The sequence below is a fragment of the Aotus nancymaae genome, unplaced genomic scaffold (assembly GCF_030222135.1).
Source record: "Aotus nancymaae isolate 86718 unplaced genomic scaffold, 86718_ANA_hifiasm-v0.15.2.pri h1tg000057l, whole genome shotgun sequence".
Lineage (NCBI taxonomy): Eukaryota > Metazoa > Chordata > Mammalia > Primates > Aotidae > Aotus > Aotus nancymaae.
In genome coordinates, this window is record NW_026988471.1 from 46,013,830 (window position 1) to 46,040,745 (window position 26,916).

General features: G+C 44.4%; 1 long non-coding RNA gene across 1 annotated transcript in view; it reads right to left on the bottom strand.

Annotated features, from left to right (window-relative positions):
• Positions 1 to 601: 601 nt before the first annotated feature.
• Positions 602 to 26,916, bottom strand: part of LOC135269680 (uncharacterized) — a 165,262-nt gene continuing 138,947 nt past the window's right edge. Inside the window, exons 4-5 of the long non-coding RNA XR_010337929.1 lie at positions 8,010 to 8,109; positions 602 to 1,009 (exon numbers count right to left, since the gene is read on the bottom strand). This is a non-coding gene — a long non-coding RNA (uncharacterized LOC135269680). The remainder of the gene's footprint in view (positions 1,010 to 8,009; positions 8,110 to 26,916) is intronic.

Below are 26,916 nucleotides of genomic sequence, written 5' to 3' on the forward strand. Positions count from 1 at the left end.
TCCCAAGTCTGCCTTATTAAAGGATGTGTGATATTTTTCTTAACTGGGATTCTCTGACAGAGGTTGCTGTTTGAAAGGAGACCTGCGGCCATGTGGGGCAGGTCTGAGACAGGCTCTGTTTAAGCCAGGCACTTCACATCATTCCACTCTGCCTTGTTTTCAGTCGAGGGAAGGGAGGGATGATGATTCCTCTCGGGGGAATGTGGGAGGAAAGGTAAACAGTGCACGTGAACTGCCAAGAGCTGCCTAGAACCAAGAAAGGCGCATTCTCTCCTTCCCATTCATGGGGCAAATATTTACCGAGCCAGGACTCTGTGCATAGCGTTGCATGTGGCTGGGTAATGGCTTCACAGGCCCCAGAGTTTTAGGACTATGGAGACTCCCTATTTTCACCTAGCTAAGCTTGTATGGGGAATGGGGAAAAAATACTTCAAAGACAGGCAGACCTGGTTTAAATCTATGGCACCACTTAATAGCTGTTGCCTTTGAGGGAGTAACTTGGCCTCTCTGAGCTTCAGTTTCCGTACTTGTACAGTGCAGGATAATAGCATTTGTCTTGGAGTGTTGCTGTGAGAATGAGAGTTAGTGCATGTCAAGTGTCTAGCTTAGGGCCTGGCACTGAGTCAACACATTTTCTACCATCCTGCCCTCACTGTTTGCCCCCTCCCCTCCCAGACCCCTTATCAAAGGGTTGGATGCATCCAGCAGTGCAGCCCTTAGTCACTCTCCTTTCTTGGGCAAGCCTTACTTCCACATCAGAGTTGCCAGGTCTTTGAGAGCAGGGGCTGCATGCTGCCCAGCTCTGCATTCACCCCAGGACCAGCCGCAGCCTCACGGTGGGCGGTGCTGGCAAGCCTGCTTGCTGGAGAAATGGAGAAGCCAGTCTCCCTCTCACTCTTTCTTCCTCTCTTTCCTTCTCTGTTGCCATCTCTGCTGCAGTCAGGCCTGCAGCCAGAAAAAGCCCAGATCGCCTGCCATTGTTTCCCGCAGACTCCACGCTCCTGAGCAGCTGAGGAGGGAGAAAACCAAGGCTGTTAACAGGGGGTGTTTCTTTAGCTTCCTGAGCTAGCCCACATTCCCAGAGGGGAAGCTTTTAGGGGCATGAGGGAAGGGGAGAAGCCATATATCCAGGAGTTCTGAGAGAGTTCCAAGCCACTCCTCAATCTGTTTCCTCCCTCGACATTAAATCAACACAGTGTCCCCAAATTCACAGTTCCCCTCCTCCTTCTGGGTGAGATTAAGGGAATTAACTGCCTTCCCTGAGCACTACTGTAGCCTAGGCACTATGCATGATGATTTACAGTTCGGCTTAGTTCATTCTCTCAACATGGGAATCTAGAGTACGTCTTATTAGCCCTGTTTTTACAAATGAGGATACCGAGGCTAAGAGAGGTTGAATCGCTCCCCCAAGCCACAGCCAGAAAGTACCTCGGCTGGGGTTTGAGGGCCCCAGGCTGTCTGACTCCAGAGCCCACCCCCTCAGCTTCTGCAGGCTGCCTCCCTCCCCGCCACCTGCTAGGGAGGCAGCTGACTCATGGCTTTTGATTCATTCAGCTCTCTTTTCTGCATTAACATTGCTTCAGCCTAATGAACAAATACTGCATTATGCATTTCTCACTTTGCAAACATCTACATGAGGCTGCTTGCCTGTAAGCCCAAAAAGTGACAGCATTTTCAGGTGACAGGCTAGTTTGTGGGTAGGTTAAAAAAAGAATCATAGAACGTTAGAGCCCTTAGAGATGATCCTAAATCAGAGATTCTTCATCAGGGTTCAAAGGCAAACCTCAGGGGAGTCTCTAAAGCCCTGAATTTGTACATATATGTATTTTTCCTAGGATAAAGGTCCAGTACTTTCTCAGATTCTCAGAAAGGTTTGAAGTCCCGAGGGATAAAAGCTGTCCACAGTTTGTCAGAGCAAGGACCTCACATTCCCAGGCGTGCTGCTGCCATCGTTGCATGAGGCAGCACAATTTGTGATAGAGAAAACCCTGAGCTCAATGCCAGAAGCAGAATCTGAGCTCTGAATCTTCTGGCAAACATTTTAAAGACTCATGAATTATTAAAATGGCTAATTAAGTCAACCTTCACCAGAGAATATTTGCTTTTCCCCCTCATCGAGCTCACTGTGAATCTTTACTTCACTCCACAGTTTGCTTAAGCACAAGGTCAATTTCTTTCATTCCTTCTTTGCTGGTCTCGGACGGAGAGCTTGAGGTGCCTGCTGCGCTGTATGGTAACAGCCTGCTGTACCTCAGTGTACACAGCTGGGAGGCTCTGAACCCATTTTCTCTTCTTTGCCATCCATGATTCAGCTCCATGCAGCCTATCGCCCACCTTAAGCCCACACTCTTTATTCTGCCAAGTCACTGTCCTCGGTGGTTCACATCTGCCATGACTGTTCCTACAGCTTCCCCTCCTACCAGGATCACCCTCCCCTCTAGCATGCTGTAATTAGCCTTGAAGCAAAAAATATACCACGATCATCAAGTCAGCCTACACCTAGCCCTACATTTGGCAGCTCATTAACCAGGTCTCTTTTCCCCCTTCCCTCCACACCTAAATCCTACTTTCAAGACCCTGCCTCCATTCTACCTCCTTTGTGAAATCTCATTATTTCATCTCTTTTGATTTCATCTCTTTTCAACTGGTTTATAAGCTCTTCAAGGGCAAGAACTTATTTGCCCTTCTTCTAATGTATCTACCAATAGGTTATGTACCCAGCTAGATGCCACACAAAAATTGTATTTATCAAGAAGTAAGCTTTTCTCCACCCTGTCTCATCCCTAGTCTTTGAAGTTGACCACTTGCCAAGAGGATCCATTGCAAAATGAAAATGTAGGGTCCTAGCTGGGGCAAGAAACTCAATCTCCTTGTTCCCATAGGCCCATTGTCCCAACCCAGGGTCAATAGGTGATTCTCCAAGAGACGGTAGCCCCCATGCCAGGATGCAGCAGGTACTTGAATAAGGGATGGGTGAAAGGGCTCTATCAAGTCACCAGTCAAATGCACTGTAGCACTGCCAATCGAGGACAGGGATCACTGCTCCCTTGCTCTACCCTGATATGCCAGGGGGTGCATACCCAACCTTCCCCATGCCTGTTCCCAGGCCCCTGCCAGGAACAGAGGGCAACAGTGGAACATAGGCATCCCCCACTAATGCAATCTGGCTGTCACCCCAGGTGGAGAGTGACAACAGTCACAGGGCTAGGGTAGGGAAGGGGAGGCTGGGTGGGAAGGGGAGGCTGAGTCGGGAAGGGGAAGCTAGGTGTGGCCTAGTACCCCAGGAAAGAGAGGGCAGACTGTCAGTAACCCATCCTGGGGAGATGAGAAGGCCTAGGAAACCAGGATGGCAGGACAGTCAAGGTTTCAAGTCCCCAGGCACATGCTTCATTATTCCATTGAGCTTCACTTACTGAACACAAATTCAAAGATAAAATTACTAAGAATTTCGAGATGGCAACTGCAGAGCACTAAATGCTAAGTGTTGCATCAGTGGGGGTTGGCCTATGTTCCATTAGTGCCCTCTGTGGGCCCCTTTTTAGTGTGAAGCCCTGTGTGACTGCATTGGTCACAGGCCTATGAAGCTGGTCCTGCTTCCCAATCTGTTTCCTGAAATCTTTGGCATAACTCTACCTGTAAAAATACAGAAGAACAATAAGTAATTCACTTAGGGAATCACAGAGCTGTCCTAATGGCTATGAGGATCACTGTTTGTCTCTTCTAGTCTTACATGTACACAAGAGCTCATGACTTGGAAATACACCTGTAAGGGGAGGAATAAAATTGGCCAGTAATATTAATATTGTAATAGTAATATTATTTAATATTCAGCAATCAGATATACAGCTTTGGTAGAAAATTCTGTATTTTTTTTTTTTAATTAGCCATACTTACCTCTCCTATCCCCACTGAAGTCATTCTCCTTCTTATCGTTTACAAAACTCAAGAATCTTTCATGTTTGTCAGAATAGGAAAGGTTAAAACAAATTTTACGCAATTCCTATCAGGCCTCAACCAGAAGATTAATGCAGTGTCACACTTTGGTTTTAAACTCAGTGTTAACCACTGTAAGTATGTACTATTTTTCTCTCTCTCGCATCTTTAATTCATGACTATAGCTGTATATTTATCCTAAAAAGATTTTTAAAAGGTTGATTGATCCAACTGGCACTGGCCTGGATTGGATCCCATGATGGATAATTTTTTTTTTTTTTTTTTAAACACAAGTAAGCAGTGCCTTTCCTCAACAGCTGAAATCTTGATAGAGTGAAGCAGCCTTCAAGAGCTGAATTTCTGATCATGGCTGGGGCAGGGCCTGCTGCCTTTTTGCACTGATAACATGAAGTCTCCTTATGAAGAGAACTGGATGCTCAATTGACTCTGAATTTCTCCTTTTCCTTTTAAGCATCCTCAGACTTTGGCTGGATATGTGTGCCTTGTCTCGCACCCAGCTGGTAGGTTAACATTTGTGCACTGCTAATTAGTTGGGAAATTTTGTAGCCCACAGGAGTGAGCTACACTGCCCAATAAATGTAATGGAACAAGAGTCTAAGAATGGAAATGAGCTGCTGGGGATGTTGGATGGTTTTTTCATATTGGTGTCCAAATCCTGGGAACAAGGTCCTTTGTGGTTACTAGTTCCTACTCATCTGCAAGCAGTTCCAGGGACAGAGCTGGTTTTATTTATATCCTAGTGTCTACTACATAGTTGGCACTCAATAAATAATTAATAAATTGATACAACTCCACCTTCCTTCTTTCTCTCCATCTCACCTCCCAATTCTTCCTCTGGAATTAATATTACTATCACTGGTCAGGTCTTTGTTAGGAATTTTTCCTCTAAGTTTAGTTACCTGGTCTGGTGAAGCAACAACACTTTTTTTGGCATGCTTTCTGGACCAATGAGATTCCAATGGATGGCTTCTTTTCTAGAATTCCATACTACAGAAGCAACTTTGAATCCCAGGGTTCCCTGGAGAAATGACAGATGACTCCTTTCCTTACTAGCTCAAGAGATCACCGATAGGATCTATTGAACTTTTATCTGTGGGTTGTTTCTCTAGAGGTGAAGAATTAAATTACAGATCCAAACCCTCATTAAGCCAATATTTATTTTCCTCTTCTTTCATGGAATGCAGTAATAAATCTTGATTTGCAGGGCTTTTGCCTCCTTATTCAGTCTCTTGGCTAACAAAATCAAGGCATTTCCAGAAATTAGATTAAGTAATTTGACTCTCTCCTTTCTGGAAGTTTTAGAGCTCTCACTGACCTTTCTTGAAGAACCAGAAATTATCTTGTTTTTTTCTCCCAGTGGCCCGTGAATACCCTGTCATTCAAAAGGCAAAGGTAAGAAAAAGGGGTAAGATTAAAAAAAAAAAAGGTCGGGGGAGGGGGAAGAAAACTGAGAGTTTCCACTAACTAGTGCCATGGTTCCAGAGTCTTTTGGAGCCCCAGTTTTCTTTTTGTGAAATTCAGGACTCAGATGAAAAAGCTACCTTTAAATGTTCCTTTTTGGCTCTAAAAGTCTAGGTATCTCAGAGGGTTGTAGGCTCCATAGACAGACTGTAATTCACCAGGTTTAAGGAAATTGTTGTCTTTGCCATAGAGTAATTTTTTTCTCTTTCTTCCTCTTTTTCTTTTTATTTAACAGAACAGAACAAAATGAGTTCATAAGTTCAGCTGATTTCTTTCTAAACCACGGGATTCATTTTCTGAAATTGCTGTCTTCTCCTTCAAAAGCCTTCCGCGGACTTGTCAGCCAGCTCCATCGCTTTTATATTAGATCTCTGTGAAATAAGGAAGCCTTTTAGAGTAGGCTTGGAAAGCAAAACAACAGGGCACAGGTGTGGCTGAAGAGGGCCTCTGTATGAACGCCCCACCCCCCGCACTGACCTCCAGGAAGCCAAATTGGCTTCCCCCCCATCATTTCCTAAAATCCAGAACCCTATCCAGAATCTGAATGCACAAAATGCTGTTTGTTAATCAACCCATGGATAATTATTTTTCAAGTGACTATTAAGTGCATGAAACTCTTGATTCTTTATATTTATAACCCAATAATTATTTAAGCCTCAGTTTTCAAAATTAGAAAAAGCTTTGCTATTGGGATTTAAAGACATTTTCCTAAAAGGAGATCATCTCAGAAAACTATTGAGATTAAGACTTTTCAGTAGTCAGAATAGGTCCAAGTTCTAGCCCTTCCATTTACTAGAGGGGTAAGCTTTCAGTTCCCTAAGCCTCAGTGTCCTCCTATGTAAAATGGAGATAATAAATAATACCCACCTCATAAGGTAGGGCAAGGAGTCACTAAAATAAATTCTGAAAAGGGCTTAGCGTAGTGTCCAGCACGTAGTAAGAGTGCTCAATAGGTTCAGTTATTATTCATCATGATATAGCATTAATAATACATAAGATAAGAGACCTTTGTTGGACCCAATATGTGGCCTTAGGCATCATATGCCCTTGTGGATTTCTCTTGGGCCCCTGAAGCAAAGGTAAAGGGGGAAAATGCTAATATGCTCCAGTCATTGAAAGTAATGGTCAGGCACAGAAAGACAAACTTCACATGTTCTCACATATTTATGGGAGTAAATTAAAGTAATTGAACTTATGGAGATAGAAAGCAGAAGGGTGCTTACCAGAGGCTGGGAGGGGTAGTTGGGGATCAGGGGAAGTGGAGATGGTTAATGAGTACAAAATAGAAAGAATGGGCTGGGTGCGGTGGCTCATGCCTGTAATCCCAGCACTTTGGGAGGCCAAAGCGGGCAGATCACCTGAGGTCAGGAGTTCGAGACCAGTGTGGCCAACATGGTGAAACTTCATCTCTACTAAAAATATAAAAATTAGCTGGGCATGGTATCAGGAGCCTGTAATCCCAGCTACTCGGGAGGCTGAGGCAGGATCGCTTGAACCTGGGAGGCAGAGGTTGCAGTAAGCCGAGATCATGCCATTGCACTCCAGCCTGGGGGACAAGAGTGAGACTTCATCTCAAAAAAAAAAAAAAAAAAAGAATGAATAAAGACCTACTAGACCTACTGTTTGCTAGCACAACCAGGTTGACTATAGTCAAAATAATTTAATTGTACATTTTTAAATCACGAAAAGATTATAATTGGATTGTCTGTAACACAAAGGATAAATGCTTGAGGGGATGGATACCCCACTTCCCCTGATGTGATTATTACATGTTGTATGCCTGTATCAAAATATCTCATGTACCCCGTAAATATATATACCTACTATGTACCCACAAAAATAAAAATAAATAAAAATTTAAAAATAAAGTAATGGTAAATTTCTTTGAAATACCTCAAAATATATTTTCATGTAAAATTGCTTTCATCAGGGAAAGAGAGAGCGAATAAAGAACTTAACGAAAAGAATTATGAAATTCTTAAAAAGAGAATGGGGAATGATTTTTGGCCCTTTGTTGATGACACAGGCAAGTTGGAACTCTCACCCTTGGTTGTGATTGGTGCTCTGGCTCTAGCCAATGGGAGAGAGAGTGAATGACAAGGAGAGGAGAGGAGAGGGAATCAGGACTGTCATGGGGCCATGGCACCATATGGCCTGAAACAGCCCAGGACTCAGTGATGTTTGTTGAACTGAAAGCCTCTATTCTTCTATCATCCCCACCCACTTTCCAGTCCCTGGAAATCAGATAGTGTTATAAACCCAGAGGGCCAAGGCAGATGATAGACAGTGACTCATTGCATGTAGGGAGGATGGCCTGGGTGATACAGCAGTCCTAGTTTTTACTTAGGAATTCAGACCCATGTTGAGATGAGGCTTACAATCCCTTAGGGCAGGGGGTGGCTCAAAAGGTGCAAAGGAACGTGTGCTCAGGTTTGAATCTGCCCTAGCTCCTGACTAAAGCCAATGTGGGGTCAACCACAGCCATCCGTGGATCTCTAAGAGGGTTTGCTTATATTACCAAATCAACAGCAGATTTCCTCTGGCCCCCAGTCAACCAGGAATGGATAAACAACAGAAGTGCAGAATGACTTTACCAAGTCTAGCTCCAGATTGTGAGATGTCTCAATGTAGCCCAAGCAACCCTTGGGACAAGCTGGTCGAGCTGGCTGACCAGATCCCGAAGGTGGAGATGACCTAAGTGGAGAGAGGAAAATTTTGCCCAAACAGAAGTGAAGACAGCAGTTAGACCTAGCCAGCCACTCAGGTACAGCGAGAGGCCATTTGAATTGGAAAAGACATTAAAAAAAAAAAGGTATGCAAATCATAACTAAATTGTTGAAGGGAAGACACAGCAGAACAGGAAATGTGCATGCAGATAAGTGAAGCCTCCATTAATGGCTTTACTGCATTTATCAAAGCGATTTCAATTAACATGATGAAGACCAAGGCAATCACAGTAGGAAGAAAAGATGAATTTAGGATTAATCTCCTCTGTTGTTTCCTACAGAAATTTATAAGGGAAATGCTTCAGGTGAGAGCCTAGCTGGGAATTAACCCAAAGATAATTAGAATCAGATCTGTTAACAAGGAGAGGAACCCTAAAGGCAGTGACTCCCAAACTTGGCTATACATTTGAACCGTTTGGGGAGCTTTTCAAACTTCCAAAGGCCCCGGCCAAGATCAATTCCATCACAATCTCCGGTGTTGGGACACAGGCATCAGAATTTTCTAAGGTCCGCATTGATTTCAATGTGCAGACAAATTTGGGAACCACTGTTGATAAGCAATATGCATGATGGAGACATGTTAGGAAATAGCTGTGAGGTTAGAGGAAAATAAATACAGTCATTAAGAAATGGCAGTAGGCCCGGCAGGATGGCTCATGCCTGTGATCCCAGGACTTTGGGAGGCCGAGGTGGGTAGATGGCTTGAGCTCAGGAGTTTGAGACCAGCCTGGCCAACATGGCCAAACCCTGTCTCTACTAAAATTAAAAAAAAAATAGCTAGGCATGGTGGCGCACACATGTAATCCCAGCTACTGGGGACGCTGAGGCGGGAGAATCGCTTGAATCTGAGAAGTGGAGGTTGTGGTGAGCCACTGCACTCCTGCCGGGGTGACAAAGCAAGACTCTATCTCAAAAAAAAAAAAAAAAATAGAAAAGAAATGGCAAGAAATTCACCTGCCTTAGAACAGAACAGGATCTGTGTCTCTTGTTTTATTTGTAATTTTTAAAAGTGTTCATCAGTGTTCAAGAAAAATGGATGAAGAGACAGGGGCACTTTTTTTTTTTTTTTAAATCAACCAGAGTTAAATTCAAGTAATTTTTGAGTGAGGACCTTGAACTTGATGTCTGGGAGTGAGATAGAAAACAAGGGAGTTCATTGTCACTATGGATAAAGCAATTTATATATTTTTGCTTCATAGAATGTTCACATCCATGACCTAATTTTAACTTGCATCTCTGTGAAGTAGGCAGAAAAAGTATTATTTTTCTCTCCCACTTCCACAGATGGGAAAACAGACAGAGTCTCATGATTTACTCAGCATTACAGAGCAAGCTAGTGGCAGGAAGAGGAGCAGAATTCGGTTCTTCAGAAATTTGTTGAATGTCCTTCCTCTAAACCGTGCTGCCTTCCTGCCCTTGAAGAGCTCTGTAAGAGTGGGAAAATTTACAATGATAACTGAAACAAGAAAACATGACACTTGGTGAGCCAAACAAAAGAGTTCTGCTATTAGGGGAAAAAAATCTAGAACAGATGCCAAGAGACACATCAAGGTGGAGGCAAAGTGCTGACCACCCTGCCCTTGAGGATGCCTCATGAATACTGGATGATGTTAATACATTGAATTTGTCTCCAAATCATATTGGGTTGGTGGGCAGGGGCAAGGCCGGTGAGGTCACAAGAAATAATTTTTAGGACCAAAAAACAAAAGTATCCTTTTAGTTCTTGTGCTTTGACTAAGAGTTTCAGGGCCTTCTTAAGTAGGTTGTGAGTAGCAATGAGTTGTTGCCCTGGGTTCTACTGTTTTCAAGAAACAGAAATTCGTTGGTGTTAACTTAACCACAATAGAATAAAAGGGCAAGTTATAGGCCTTAAGACAAGAATGCAGTCAGGCTTAAGGAAGGACTAGAACTGGGAATTTACAAACTGTCAGAACTCAGGGGGGATATGTGCTCTGTCCATCTTTCATTTCCTTTTCTCTCCGAGTATTTGCGTTCATCTTTTTTCTGAGGAGTTCCCTCTGTTGCTCTGTTCACATGAGGGGGCAAAGATACTTACCCACAGCTCCCAAGTTCATATTTTAGCCATATGAGCCAGGTCTATCCCCCACACCCCTACTCAAATACAGACTCCCATGGAAAAAAGTATTTGGCCCAAATTGGCTCAGAAATCCATCCCTGATCCAACCAACTATGGCCAGGGGTCGGCATCACATTGTGTGTAAATCACTGTGGGAGCCACCTTCTACAGATGGCAGTAAGGTACTTACAGAGAGGAGTCATTTCAACTGAGCATATGCCTCAACTATATCTACCACTCATACTGACTAGGGTGGTTATACTAAAGAAAAAAAGAAGAAGAAGATGATGACAAATGTTAGCAAGAATGTGGAGAGGTTGAAACCCTTATGTAATGTATATGGTAACGTAAGTGTAAAATGGTGCAGCTACTGTAGAAAACAGTTTGGCAGTTCCTCAATAAATTAAATATAGAACTACCATGTAACCCAATAATTCTACTCCTGGGTATATACCCAAAAGAGTTGAAAATAGATGTTTAAACAAGTGTTGATAGCAGCACTATTTAACAGCCAAAAAGTGGAAACAAATTAAATATCCATCAGTTGATGAACAAATAAACAATACGTGGCAGAGCCATCCAATGGGATATTATTTAGTCATAAAAAGAAGTGCTTGGTCAAAATAATAACAAAAAGAAAGAAAGAAAGAAAAAAGAAAATTGCGTCTAGTGATCATGGCAAAAATAAATAGGCCAGATGTGGTGACTTACGCCTGTAATCCCAGCACTTCAGAAGGCCGAGGCAGGCAGATCACTTGAGGTCAAGAGTTCAAAACCAGCCTGGCCAACATGGCAAAACCCCATCTCTATGAAAAATACAAAAATTAGCTGGGCGTAGTGGTGCAGGCCTGTAGTCCCAGCTACTTGGGAGGCTGAAGCACGAGAATGGTTTGAGACTGGGGCCAGGGGAGGTTGCAGTGAACTGAGATCGCACCACTGCACTCCAGCCTGGGCAACAGAGGGAGACTCTATCTCAAAAAAATAAATATAAATAAATAAATAAATAGAAGAAGGAGTACTGAGGGACACAGATAAACCTTGAAAACATTATGCTAAGCGAAAGAAACCATACACTAAAGGTCACATACATAACTCCATTTATATGAAATATTTGAAACAGGCAACTCTATAGAGACAGAAAGCAGATCAGTAATTGCCAGGGAATGGAGGAATGGAGCATGACTGCTTAATGGGCATAGATGTAAAATGTCCTAGACATAGACAGTGGCGATGGTTGCACAACATTCTGAAGGTACTAAATGTCACTGGATTTATACTTTAAAATGATTAAAATGGTAAATTTTACATTACATGTGTTTTAATTACAATAAGAAAATATATTTACCACAAAAAAATGTTCTGAGACAGGCTGGGCATGGTGGCTCATGCCTGTAATCCCAGCACTTTGGGAGGCTGAGGCAGGCGGATCATCTGAGGTCAGGAGTTTGAGACCAGGCTGACCAACATGGAGAAACCTCGTCTCTGCTAAAAATACAAAAATTAGCCGGGTGTGGTGGTGCATGCCTGTAATCCCAGCTAGTCGGGAGGCTGAGGCAGGAGAATCGCTTGAACCTGGGAGGTGGAGGTTGCAGTGAGCCAAGATCGCGCTGTTGCACTCCAGCCTGGGCAACAAGAGCAAAATTCCATCTCAAAAAAATAAAAAAATGTTCTGAGAAGACTGATTACATTCATTGCCCGGGAGTAGCCACGCTGGGAACAATAACAAATACAGTTGTTCCTCTATGTCTGTGGGTTCCACATTTGTGGATTCAACCAACAGTGGATTGAAAATATTTGGAAGAAAACATTGATAGTTTTATTCTGTACTTAACTTGTAGATTTTTTTCTTATCAAGTGCTAAGACCAAGATATTCTCAGGGTGTTTTGAGTTCTCCCAGTGAGGTGGCAGAGAGGGATGAAGGCCATTCCAAACAGAGTAAAGAAATGCACAAAGGCACAGAGATGAGAGAGGATATATCCAGTGGAGAAGGAGGGTAAATCATGTGGATAAGCCAAATGGCGGAGGCCCTTGTCTGCTGTTCAAAGGAACCTGGATTTCAGCCAGGAAATGGTGGCCAGTGTCTGAAGGAGCCTCAGCAGGAGAGTGTCAGGGAGGAGAGGCAGAGGCCATGATTGGAATACAGAGGGGGAGCAGGAGAACACAGTGTCTTCATAGGGGTGAAGAGAGGGGAGAGAATTAAGAAGAGAATAGGGTCAAGAGTGTTATTTCTTGGCCAGATGCTATGGCTCACACCTATAATCCAAGTACTTTGGGAGGCCTATGTGGGAAGATCACTTGAGGCCAGGAGTTCAAGACTAGCCTGGGCAAGAAAACGAGACTCCATCTCTACAAAAAATTAGAAAATTAGCTGGATTTGGTGGCACACACCTGTAGTCCTAGCTACTCAGGAGGCTGAGGCAGGAGAATCACTTGAGCCCAGGAGTTTGAGGCTACAGTGAGCTGCACTCCAGCCTAGGCAATGGAGTAATGCCTTGTCTCAAAAAAAAAATGAAAAACAAAAAAAAGAGTGTCATATCTTCAGCAATGTCAATAAAGGCAGGAGCTGAAAGTGGCCACAGACTGGACAATGAGAGGGTCACTCTCATCCTTTGCGTATTTTACTGTCATAGCAGGCTGTGCCTCACCAAGCATGCTTTGGCATCAGATTTGACTGGTGATATGGTTTGACTGTGTCCTCACCCAAAGTCTCATCTTGAATTGTAATCCCAATAATCCCCATAATGCCCACGTGTCAATGGAGAGACCAGGTGGAGGTAGCTGAATCTTGGGGGCAGCTCTCCCATGCTTTTCTTGTGATAGTGAGTGAATTCTCACAATATCCAATGGTCTTATAAGGAGCTCTTCCCCTTTCGCTCATTCACTCTTCTCCTTCCTGCTGCCTTGTGAAGAAGGTGCCTCACTTCCCTTTCACCTTCCCCCATGATTGTAAGTTTCCTGAGGCTTCCCCTGCCATACTGGACTGTGAGCCAATTAAAATTCTTTCCTTTATAAATTACACAGTCTCAGGCATTTTTTATAGCAGTGTGAAAATGGACTAATACAGGTGGGAAGGAGAAGAGGCACAGTATGGTAGAGAGGGAAAGTTTGTGTGCTCAGGAGAAACAGCATATGAGCTAGAAAGAGATGGAAAGTAGAGGAGAGAGAGAGGAGAACAAAGGAAGCCAGGCTGCCAAGGCTGCAGAGCTTTCAGGAGGGGGTTGCCTTCAGACAGGTAGGAGGTAGCATGGCCTCTCAGCTTGGTGGAAGACAGGAATTCTGGAGGGGAACATATGTTTATTGGTGGGGCAGAGGAGTGGGTGCATATAAACAAGGGAATTTCTACCTGGTGGCCTCTATTTTCTCAGCAAAGTTCAAAGGGTGGGAAACACTTAGAAGAGCCTTGGTGGGGAAGGGGTAAGTTTGCTGACAGGGACACTAAGAAGTGTTTCCAGGCTGCTTAGCAGCCCACCAGGCTGTGCAGATGATGACTTTGTAGTAGCGCCAATCTATGTGGGCTGTGATTTTCTCCAGCAGAGCTCAGGAGCCCAGGAGCCCAGATGTCAGAGTGTAGGAAGAACTGCCTGATAAGGCTGGGCCGGAGCCAGACAGGAGCAGCAGCAGGACAAGGGCGGAGGGGAGGGAGTGTTTAGGCAAAGCAGGGTGATGAGATGGCCCAGGAAGCATAGGTGAAGTAGAGAAGGAAATGAAGAAGTCGGGGGAAGGTTCTGATGCAGTGACAGAAAAATGGCAGGGGAAAGAGACTACAGGTTTTGAGGAGGTTGAAAATCTAGCACACTGGGAGTTAGGAGTGTGTGGGCTGGAAGGTGGGAGGCTCTGATCTGAGTGGGCTGGGGAACAATTCAAAGCAATATGTAATCAAGTGCTAAATAGGCTGGTATGAAATGTAAGTGGGCATAAGTGCTAGGGAGGAGAGTGCCACTTGGGAGGGAGTGCTCAGTGTGGATGGAGGAGCAACCCAGTGCAATTTGCTGCGTTCACATCTACAGCCTGTGCAGCAACCCTGGTGGAGAATTCAAGGTGACAGTGTAACAAATGGTATCTTGACCCTCAGAAAACCCTGGGTGGATCAAACCCTTCAGAGGACACAGTTTCTTTGGCCTCAATAAAGTCAGAAAGTGAACAACAGGAGAGAATGTGAGGCTTTTCCTAATCTGACCTATGAAATGTTGCAGTGCTCTGTCATTTGTGTCCTTCCTCCCATCTTGCTTACCCATTCACTTCCTGCTTCAAATATCCCTTCATCTGATCTCAACATTTCAAGAAGTCTCATGCATATTGTACATTTCCACAGGATAAGGCCATGAATTAATGTGTTTATTGGGGAGGTGGGGCGTGGGCGGGAGAAATCATCAAAATGGTCCTTAGTGAAGACAAGGTTTGCAGCTTTTGCTCTGGTCTACTATGAGCCCAAGGCCAGAGAAGTTAAGTCATTGGCCTGAAGTAGCACAGGTAGTGAGCAGCAGAGCTCAGACCAGATGCATGACCCCCAGGGCAGGACTCTTCACAGCTCAGGGGCAGCCAGATGAGTTCCTCCCCTGTCTCCCTTGTGATTGGTCACAACCTTAGCCTCTGTTTCTTTCATCTCCTAAGCTCTAAACTGGAATGAAGTTTAAGCATCTGTGGGTCTTGCCTGTCTAACACCCATTGGCCCTCTTTCTTTTGATCCCAGTTTGGCTCCAGGGAACACTACTGACCTATCTGGGTGGCTCCATTCAGCGGTGACCACTAATCATGTGGCCCAAGGTAGGTCTGCTCTTTGCTCTTGTACTAAGTTCTCAGATCATCCTTTCCAAACCTAGTCTTAATGATGCTTTTCCTTTTCCTGTGAGATATTGCATATCCTTCTAGAGAAATCCCTATGTGTAACTTTGTGTAAGCATGGTCTGATACTTGATGCCAAAAAACCCTGGAGGTCCCATATTTGCCATCAAATGAAAACACTGCACACTAAGTCAGGATCTGGAAGCACTGCAAATTCTGTCAGCAAATCTTACCAGCACCATCTTCCAAACACGTCCAGGACTCAAACTGCGCTTCTCATCACTCCCGTTGCCACAGTCCTGGTCCAAGTCACCATCACCTTTGGCCCAGACATTTTAAAAAAAAATAGAGATGAGGTCTCCCTCTGTCACCCAGGCTGGAGTGCAGTGACACAATCACAACTCACTGCAACCTTTTTGAATTCCTAGGCTATAGTGATCCTCCCACCTCGGCCTCCTGAGTAGCTGGGACTACAGGCATGCTCCACTGCCTCCAGCCAGACTATTGCAGCAGCCTCCTCGGAGGTCCTGTTTCCACTTGTGCCCTGAAGTCTATCCTTCACATGACAACCAGGGCATTCTGTTGTAATGTACATGGGGCCATACTTCTCTTCTGTTCACATCCTCCCAGTGGCTCCCCCACCTCACTCAGAGTAAAGGCAAAGCCCTGACTGTGACTTTCCCGGCCCAATGGTCTGACCCTGTCACTCTCTGACCTCTCCTGCTGCTCTCTCTCTGATCCTCTGCCCCAGCCACACAGACACTCTTGCTGCTCCCCCAGCACTCCAGGCACATTCACACTTCTGAGCCTCTGCCCATGCTTTTCCCCTGCTAGAAAGTAAGCTCCACGAGGGAAGGGAGTTTTGTCTGTTTTGCTCATTGCTGTATCCCCAGCACCCTGCAGAGTGTGTGGCACAAAATGGGTGCTCACAGCTGGGCACAGTGGCTCATGCCTACAGTCCTAGTACTTTGGGAGGCCAAAGCAGGAAGATTGCTCAAGCCCAAGAGTCTAAGATTAGCTTGGGCAACATAGGGAGACCCTGTGTCTATAAAAAAAATTTTTTAATTAGCCAGGCATAGTGGTGCATGCCTGTAGTCCTAGCTACTTGAGAGACTGCGATGGGAGGATGGCTTGAGCCCAGGAAGTCAAGGCTTCAGTGAGCCATGATTGCACCACTGTACTCCAGCTTGGGTGAAACAGTGAGACCCTGTCAAAAAAAAAGGAAAAAATATGGGTGCTCAATTAGGATTTGATGAATGAATAAGTGACCAAATATGAACTGAGCAGCCTGGCAGTTTATCCTTCTTTCCATCATGCCACCCTCAACATACACTTCTTCTGACTTTCTCAGGAACGTTGGATAGATGCTTTTAACACTTGAGGGATCTGCCTTGTGTTGTTTTCTACTGCAGTCATAAGAAACAATCACTTTGTAAAATGTTTGTTTCTAGGTGTGAAACTCGAAGGATATTTTAATATATACAAAAATAATAATTTTTAAAATCAGAGAGAAGCAAGCAAACCAACACAAAAGTGCATAAACATATAAATATGTCTTTGGGGATGCATCACATGAATTCCCCAGAACCTTTTCTTGGAAGTGTTTCACTTTGCTTCAATACAGCCTTGCATTGGAGAATTCCACAAGGTTTCTATTAATTGCCCTTGAAGGTGTTTGCTTCCTGGAAGAAGCACATTATAAGTTATGGAAACAAAACCAGGATATTTTTATAAGAGGCTCGGCCTGAGTTTGGGGCCTGTGGCAAACATCTGAAGAATAGCCTGTGCCAGCCACAAACCCATTTGAAGCTCTTAGGGTCCCTACTCCTGGGTAATACTATCCCCAAGGTGAAAGGATGTGAACTGAAATGGCCAGAGATCACTCTGAGATAGATTTTGCTCATTGTCCTCGTACTTCCCACAGAGATTCCCCTAAGCTCAGGAAATTCTATCATCTCCCTGGTCTCAAGTGCTGCCCAAAATTTAATGATGCAGAAACAGAATTTCCCTGAGCTCTCTCTGACCTCCCCTTCCATTCTCCACTCAACCAGACCTAAAAAAACAAATGTACAGAAAGTCTCCTACTGGCCCATGAAAACTCATTTTGCAACCCCCTAACTCTATTGCAGCAGAATGTTTTAGGCAGGGCTGGCAAAGCTTATCTCCAGTGTTTATATTATTTCCCTCCCCTGCCTCTTCACTTTTCCTCACCTCCTTCCTCTGTCAAAACTCACTCTCAGGACAGTGTTATCAGTCATTTATACTTTGGGATTCATTTCAATGCCAGTATTTCCTCTTTTCCAGAGATGATTATGTTTTTGGCCACATTTCTGAGTCTAGGCATCAACTGTCTGGGGAAGAGGAGAGTAAGAGGAGCATGAAGCCCGTCTTTGTATCTCTGAAATATTACAATAGCACCAACTACCATTTACTGAACACTTACTGTGAACCTTACCGTGTACCAGGCACTTTGCAAATATTATATCATTTAAATAGTGAGAAGATTAAATGGTTTAATACATGTGCTTAGCACAGTGTCTGGCACATAGCAAATATTCAATTCAAAGTGTCTATTTTTAAAAAGTGATAATCTTTATAACAACATGATGAGACAGGTATTACCGCATTTAGTAAAGAAACAAAGTTGAGTGACTTTCCAAACTTGCTCAGATGATAGGTTCAGGACTAGGATTTAAGTCCAGATGTATCTGACTCTAAGGAATATGCTTTTTTCATAACACCATTTGGATTTGACTCTAAAGAAGATGCTTTTTTCATAACACCATTTGGATTCCAAACCACAAAAGCCTCTGCTTAATCTGCCTACCAGTGAGCATAGCCTGAAACTTGGGCACATGAGGAACTATGTCCTAAAATGCTTCATTTTTGATAAGACTTTATTTACCATCAACAGCCTGAGACGAGAGTCCCTCAAGTCCTGAAACGTCAGAGTCAAGCTCCAGCATAAGACTCTTTGATTTACTTCTGTTCCCAAGAGTGGGCCTGGAAAGAGACCATCTCTGGTTTACTTTCTTTTTCTTTCTTTTTTTCTTTCTTTTTTTTTTTGAGTAGGAGTCTCGCTCTGTTGCCAGGCTAGAGTGCAGTGACTTGATCTCGGCTCACTGCAATCTCTACCTCCCGGGTTCAAGTGATTCTCCTGCCTCAGCCTCCCATGTAGGCATGTGCCACCCACCTAATTTTTATATTTTTAGTAGAGATGGGGTTTCAGCATGTTGGCTGGGTCAATCTCGAACTCCTGATCCGCCCGCCTCAGCCTCCCAAAGTGCTGAAATTATAGGCATGAGCCACCGCACCCAGCCTGGTTTACTTTCTTCTAGGAGAAGACTCATAGACAGGTGGCTAATTAGTATATAATGATGCAAATCTATGCCCCCCTCCTTTCTTATATCTCTGTAACCCTCCCATACAGGTATTCTCTTTCCATTCAACACAGCCCACAAGAGAAGCAGGGCTGCATGCATGTCCAGATAAGTGAGTGTGTGACTTCCTGCCCAGGGTAGTGGTGACTTTGGTTAAAACTTGGTGTTAATAGGGTCATCCCTGGTGAATCAGGCAGAACACCACCAAAATGAAACCCCCTGATTCCATGTCTAACCACTTCCCAAATTGGAGCTGTTGATTCACAAAGGCAACAGTCTAAGTATATCTAGTGGCTAGAAAAACAACTCAGCCCAGTGCCCAGGCACAACAACACATTCATTCATGGCATTTGTCCTACCAGCCTTTTGGGCATGGAGGAATATTTGTGCTAGGATACAGCCTCCCTCAAATGCTCCCCTGCACATGTGCTGACCACAGGGATTAAAAATTTTTTTGTGAAAATGCAACACAGCTTCACCTTTGATGTGGATATTCTGTGTAGTACCCTCTTCGGCTGAGTTCAAAATAAAATCTTTCTAGAAGATATTCCCCTCTGCAGGATGCTTTGCGGCTTGAACACAAACCAGTCTGTGAGGCAAGGTTTTAGTTTAGATCAATTTCCCGGGATCTACCCTGATGGATACAGAGTGATGTCTCCCAGCAAGCTTGAGCAAAACTAAGGGGACAGCCTGCCCCCTTCCAGACTGGGAGAAAAGTCTAAACAATGAGAGGAAGTCATTTCAAGGCTTTTCCCAGGTTCTGTTCATCAGACATGAAGGCTGATTAGGTACCGATCATCCTTTGTGGTCATTTTGCCTCTAAATCATATAAAGATACGGGGATTTTGTAGTGCTGTCCATAAACAGGTATACTTTAAAAAAGTTTTCTTTCCATGTGAGAGAACATTGATCTAAAAGGCTCTTCATTCTTTTTGTTCAGTTTTATCTATCAATATTCTTTCTGCCAAATCTCATTTCTAGCTCTAACGGGGGCTCACAACTGGGCTGATATGGTCACCATGACCAGTAAGGTGTTGAGACTGTCTGGCAGCCACGTCACTGCTACAACAGCTGGATCTCTGGTTTCCAGTGTCAGGGTTTCCTGAGTCACTGGCAGGGAAAGACCACTATGCTAGAGCTCCCTGGGCCCTGAGCAAGACCCAAGTGCAGCTTTTGTCCTCCAGGACTCTGATGGCATCAGGACTGTGGGCAGCAACAAGGCTTGCTCAGGTCTGGGCACAGAGCCCAGACAAGGAAGGCTGGAGCAAGGCTGAATGCAGATTAGGGGACAGGCAGGGAATTAAGTAAGACTGGAAAGTATCACTAGAAATCTGTCAGACAGCAAGGGAAGCTTGGGAGCCAGATCAGAGCAGAGTGATAGGTGAGTAGTCCATCTAGGAAGACACTATGTGGAAATCAGAGGCAACCTGTTGAAAGCAAAGCAGGAAAATAGTTTTAAAACAGTCAATTGATTTTTGACAAAGGTGTCAATGTAAGTCAGTAGAAAAAGGATAATCTTTTCAACAAATGGTGCTGGAATAAGTGTTTAGCCATATGCAAAAATGGAACTCCATCATTACCTCATTCCATACATAAACTTGAAGTTGATCTGTAAAGGCTGGCCAGACCACACTGGCTTCACCTGTAATCCCAGAACTTTGAGAGGCTGAGGCAGGAGGATCACTTAAGGTCAGGAGTTCAAGACCAGCCTAGCCAACATGGTGAAACCCAGTCTCTACTAAAAATACAAAAATTAGCCAGGCATTGTGGCACACAGCTGTAGTCCCAGTGACTCAAGAGGCTGAGGCTTGAGAATCACTTGAACCTGGGGGTGGAGGTTGGTTGAGAAAGCAAGACTCCATCTCAAAAAAAAAAAAAAAAACAAAAAACTGATCTATAAAGGCTAACAACATTAAACTATAGACTTTGACAGAAAATATAAGAGAAAATCAGTGATCATGGGTTTGGCAAAAATTCTTCAAAAGAATTTAAAAAGCACAAAGTACAACAGAATGAATATACTTAATGCCACCAAACTGCACACTTAAAAATGGCTGAAATGAGGCTGCGCATAGTGGCTCACACTTGTAATCCCAGCACTTTGGGAGGTTGAGTCGGGCAAATGACTTGAGCCCAGGAGTTTGAGACCGGCCTGGGCAACATGGTGAAACCCCGTCTCTACTAAAAATACAAAAACTTAGCCAGACCTACTGCACTCCAGCCTAGGCAACAGGAGTGAGACCCTAGCTCAAAAAAAACAAAAGAAAAAAAAGAAAAGGTTAAAATGGTAAATTTTATGTTTTGCATATTTTACCACAAACAAAAAAAAAAAAACAGGGCACGGTGGCTCACGTAACCCCAGCACTTTGGGAGGCCAAGGCAGGTGAATTACTTGAGGTCAGGAGTTGGAGACCAGCCTGGCCAACATGGTGAAACCCGTCTCTACTAAAAATACAAAAATTAGCTGGGTGTGGTGGTGCAAGCCTGTAATCCCAGCTGCTCAGGAGGCTTGAGACGCAAGAATCGCTTGAACCTGGCAGGCGGAGGTTGCAGTGGGCTGAGATGGTGCCGCTGTACTCCAGCCTAGGTGACAGAGTGAAACTCTGTCTCAAAAAAACAACAACAAAACAACAACAAAACAGATAATGCCTTCTCTTCATTCATCAGGGAAAAGAAAAGCCTGAGCTATTTAAAAATCAGTAAGTTGGACTTCAAAATTTAAAACTTTTGTTCTTTAAAAGACATTGTTACAAAACTGAAAAGGTGAGACATATAGAAAGCTGCAAAACCTATTTCTAACAAAGGACTTGTTCCAGGATATATAAAGAACACTTACAACTCTATAAGACAACCTAACTTTTAAAAAGCAGTCAAAAAGATTTTAACAAACATTTCACCAAAGAAGATATAAAGATGGCAAATAAGCAAATGAAAAGGTAGCTTAACATAATTAGTCATTAGTGGGAAATGCAAATTAAAACCTGGAGGAGAAACTACTACATATCTCCTAGAATGGCTAGAATTGGGAAGAATATACCAGCTGGGCACGGGGCTCATGCCTATAATCCCAGCACACTGGGAGGCTGACATGGGCGGATCATTTGAGCCCAAAAGTTTGAAACCAGCCTGGGCAACATAGTGAGATCCTGTCTCTAAAATAAATTTTTTTTTTCAATTAGCTGGGCATGGTAGTCCCAGCTATTCAGGAGGCTGTGGTGGGAAGATCACTTGAGCCTGGGAGGCTTTGGCTATAGTAAGCCATGTTCAGGCCACTGTACTCCAACCTTGGCAACAAGAGTGAGACTCTGTCTCAAAAAAAAAAAAAAAGACTATACCAAATGTTGTTCAGGAAGTGGAGCAACTGGAACTCCTCATACACTGGTGGGGATGTAAAAAGGTATGACCACTTAGGGAAATAGTTTGGCCATTTTTCACAAAATTAAACATATACTTACTATATGATCTAGCCATTCTCCACCTAGATATTTACCCTAGGGAACTGAAAACATGTGCACAAAAGACTTGCTCTTGAAAGTTCATAGCAGCTTGATTTGTAAACTATGCAATGTCCATCAAGAGTTGAATAAACAAATTTAGTACACCTCTATGATGGAGTAGTACCTAGCAATAGAAAGGATTGAACTGTTGATACATGCAACAATATGGACGAACCTAAAAATAATTATGCTGAGTGAAAGAAGCCAGACCAAAAAAGAGTACATGCTGTCTGCTTCCATATATAAAACTCCAGAAAATGCAAATTAATCTGACAGAAAACAGATGATTAGTTGCCTAGGAACAGGATGGGGTGGAGAGTGAGGGATGGGTTACCGAGGGGTACAGGGAAGATTTTGGGAATGATGGACATATTCATTATCTTGATTGTAACAGTGGTTTTATGGGTGTATGCATGTCAAGACTCATCAAATCGTATTTTTAAAATATTTTCAGTTAGTGGTACGCCAATTATAATTCAATAAAGACTTTCAATAAAAGAAAAAGAAAGAAGGAAGAAACCTACACTGTACCATCAATAGGCAACACAGGGTCATGGCTAGAGCCTGGGATCCGGAGGCTTCACTAGATTTAGATTCAGGCTCTATGACATGGGTAACCTTGACCAAATCATGTGATCTATTTAAGCTTTGGTTTCTTCATCTGTAAAATGGGAGTAACAACAGTGTTATGAAGATAAAATTATCTGGTATTTGTAAAGTACTTAGAACAGTAGCTAAGGAACAGTCAATGTTGGCTATCATCCTCCTCCTCCTTCTCCTCCTCATCATTTGTAAGGCTGCTGATTGAAATGCAAGGCACACAGAGAGCTGGTAGAGATCAGCATTCAGGTGGGTGGATAGAATGGAGTATGAGAAGTCAAGAATTCAAGTCAGACTGGCTTACTCAGAAGTCCCACCACCCCAGGGAATGATGTTTTCAGGCAAATTTCTGACTAGCCTGAGGCCAGTCCCGAGGTTTTCCCAGGCTAGAATCTGCAAGAGAGAGAGAGGTTTCTAGCTGACATACCTTGTTGCTGTGGCGCCAGTTACATTAGAAGATGGACTCCCCTTTGTCTCTCTTGCCCTGAAGTAATTTCCTGGCTTATCAGAGGGACCACCTGTCAGCACTCCAAAGCTTTTCACTTAACCGGCCCTCATCCCCGCCCCAGAATGGCAACAGACAGCAATAATGCTACCAGCAACTGGCCACTCATGGCAAGGGCTGCAAAATCTGCAGAGAAAAACGCAAGGCTTAGGTGGAAAAACTAGACTAGTGGGGATGAAGGATGGGGAGGGGAGATGGTTGGTCAGAAACTGAAAGAGCTTTCTCCAGGATCCATCGTAGGGCCAAGTAAGCAAAAATCCCAACGAATGTGGAATCAACAGTTAGGGCTGTGGTGGGATCCAGCTGGCCAGAAGCCTGGGCCCAGGCAATTTCATTATCTGGGAGAGATTCCTACAGGAGCAAGGAGGAGGAAAACAGTGGAGAAAGGATCATTCTAATTAATAACTGAGCTAGGCCAGCCTCGGATCTCTGAGAGGGCTTCCATCAGAGTCAATGGTGCTACATGGTAGGAAGGTGTCTCAGCTTGAAAGAACCACAGCAAACCATCAGGGCTCTCAAGAGTTCATGGCATAGCTGGGTGCAGTGGCTCACACCTGTAATCCCAGCACTTTGGGAGCCTGAGGTGATAGATCACTTGAGGTCAGGAGTTTGAGACCAGCCTGACCAACATGGTGAAACCCCGTCTCTACTAAAAAACAAACAAACAGAAAAATTAGCTGGGCATGGTGGTGCACGCCTGTAATCCCTGCTACCTGGGAGTCTGAGGCAGAAGAATCACTTGAACCTGGGAGGCGGAGATTGCAGTGAGCAGAGATGGCGCCCACTGCACTCCAGCCTGAGCAACAAGAGTGAAACTCCATTTCAAAAAAAAAAAAAAAAAGAGTTCATGGCTCAAAGTCCAGCTCCACCGCTATACTGGTTATGCTCCTGCCACAACCCACAACCCCCATCCTTCTCTACACTGCTCTGTGCCTGGGTGACTGACCTCTTTAGATTGCATCACCCTGGTTTCCTTGGGCTCTGGCTTCTGCATGGGTTTGGCTATGGGAGGAATGGGAGGGATGGGAGAGGTGGAGAAAAGAGAGGTAGGGATATTTTTTTCCTGTTCCCTCCTTGCTTTGGAGGCTGATCCTGGCAATGAGTGTCTCTCCAAGACTCTTAGGTCTATTCCCATGGTTCCACTTCTCACACCTCATCTCTGGTTGTACTCTTTTCACTCCTTGACCTGTTAGGCTTAGGGGTAGTATAGGGTACATGCACCTGAGAGTAATTTTTTTTTTTTTTTGAGACAGAGTCTCAGTTGCCCAGGCTGGAGTGCAGTGGGGCAATTTCGGCTCACTGCAACCTCTGCCCCCTGGGTTCAAGAGATCCTCCCATCTCAGCCTCCCAAGTAACTGGGACTACAGGTGAGTACCACCATGCCTGCCTTTTTTTGTATTTTTAGTAGAGATGGGGTTTCACCATGTTGGCCAGTCTTGTCTCAAACCCCTGACCTCAAGTGATCTGTCCGCTTTGGCCTCCCAAAGTGCTGAGATTACAGGTGTGAGCCACCAAGCCCATCCTGAGAGTAATAATTGAAGGATACCCTTAGAATGACCCTGTATGGCAGATGCATGTGAATGTATGTTCTGAGCTAGGGAATCTGTGAGTGGTCAACCCAGAGATTTGTTCCTTATCTATGACAAACATCTGAGCCCCTGTCCCATTCTGTCCCATAGAAGACAGACGTACAGAGGACTGAGCCCCTGTGTTTTGGGTTAAATGAAGTTTGTCAGGTGGAAGTTTTAGGGGGAGGGTGAAAATGCTATATAAACTGAATGATGTTAGCAGGTGGTTGCAATTTTCCTGCCCAGCCCCCACCATGGGGCCATGCAGTTATGTTGTCCAGCCCGTGGCCACTGGACCATTTCTGTATGTAAGGCAGTTCTCCTGTCCAGCCTATTGTCAGGGGACTGTCTCCTCTGTATGTAACCCCTTAATAAAACCTCCTGTCTCATTTTCTAGCGGGAGATATCTTCCGCCTCTTGAGCCTAATGCCTCGCCTATTAAGGTTAATAGGGGGTTTGGCACAACAGATGCTAAGAGCTTCCTGCTGTTGCTAGTCTCTGGGTGCCCCATCAGCTTTGCTTGTTTCCTAACCCTGCCTCTGCCTAAGCAAAAACCTCATTAGAACCATTTAGTGGATTTTACTCCTATCAGAACATGCCTGAGGCAGCCACTGGTTAACTATGTGATCACCTGAGGTTATCAGTCCCTGGGCGCTGCTTCCTCATCTCAGGTGGGGATACCTAAAAAGAAGTCTGGGCTGGGAGCAGTGGCTCATGCCTGTAATTCCAGCACTTTGGGAGGCTGAGATGTGGGGATCACAAGGTCAGGAGTTCAAGACCAGCCTGACCAACATGATGAAACCCTGTCCCTACTAAAAATACAAAAATTAAATGGGTGTGGTGGCAGGCACCTGTAATACCAGCTACTGAGGAGGCTGAGGCAGGAGTATCACTTAAACCCGGGATCGTGTCACTACACTCTAGCCTGGGCAACAGAGCAAGACTGTGTCTCAAAAAAAAAAAGAAGTTGTAAGGACTGTATGAGATAAAGCGGGTAATGAGTCGCAGCTTGTGTCCCAGGTGAGGCCCCAGCAGAGGGCCTTTGGGATGGTGATGCGAGGACTCTGTAGTCTAATTTCTTCCACTGCCTCCCTGAGCCTTTCTTCTCCTTAGGTAAACCCAGTTCGCTCAGGCTGAAGGGAAAGGAAGAACGTTCCTCCAGTTCCTTGTCATGCAGGCCCGGGAGGTGGGAGGGCATTCTGCCAGTCCAGCACATCAACTTTGCTCTGACAAAGGTCAGCCTGCCCAGAATAAGGAAGTACCCGCAGCTGGGAAAGGTAAATCCAAACTTGAAAAGACAGATACTAAGCATTTGAATCAACACGGGACTACAGCGGGCTTGCAGAGCCCTGTTTATGGGGCAATAAACCATTTAAATGACTCTGTGTTGGAACCCACAGGTCTTCTTGAAAGGCTTATCACAGGAACTGCTAGTAGGGCTCCAGGAGGTCTGGAGGGTGAGGTTGGGGTGGCTTTTTGGCTTCTGCTTGAAGCTGCTTGTTCCCCTCCATCAGGAACACCAGCCCCTGGAGAGGCTGCCATGAGGTGAGTACCCTCGGGAAGATCTCAGAGTTCAGGCTGGGCAGCCTGCATCACGGGTACTAAAGGCCGAGTCTGTGTCATTCTGCCTTGTGGTGAGGAAGAGAGAAATTATTTCTTGCTTGGGGGTATTGGGAGGAAGGGCTATGGTGTGGTGATGAAAGCACATCATGGATGAGCTGAGTGTGGTGGTGGGTGCCTGGAGTCCCTGATATTCGGGAGGCTGAGGCAGGAGGATTACTGGAGCCCAGGAATTTGAGGCTGTAGTTTGCTATGATCATACCTGTGAATGGCCACCGTACTCCAGCCTAGCAACACAGACTCCATCTCTAAAATATAAAAAGGCATGACATAAACTTGAGTTTGAATCCTGTGTTTGTTGCCTAACCTTGGCAAATGCACTTACCTGACCTTGTGATCCACCTGCCTCAGCCTCCCAAAGTACTGGGATTATAGGCGTGAGCCACTGCACCCAGCCTGTGTTGATTTTCCAGTTTCATTCTCATAGGCTAACCTATGGCATCTTGGCATCTCTTTAATATCCTACCTACATAATCAACCAGAGGGAGTTAAGTCAAAGGGTAAGACAATCCAGAAACAGTGAAAAGTCGTAGTCTCTACTCTTGGGAAGCCTACAGTTAAAATGACTAAGGTACCATGAAACACAGATTTTAGAGCCTTCATATTTGCATAAAGTTTTGGACTTTCAAAGAACTATCAGAAACCATATGACTTTCCTTCAAAGCATCTGAAAGCAAATAGTTAACATTTTGCTGAATATTTTTTAAGTGCCAGGCACTAATCTAAGCACTTTACACGTAATGCA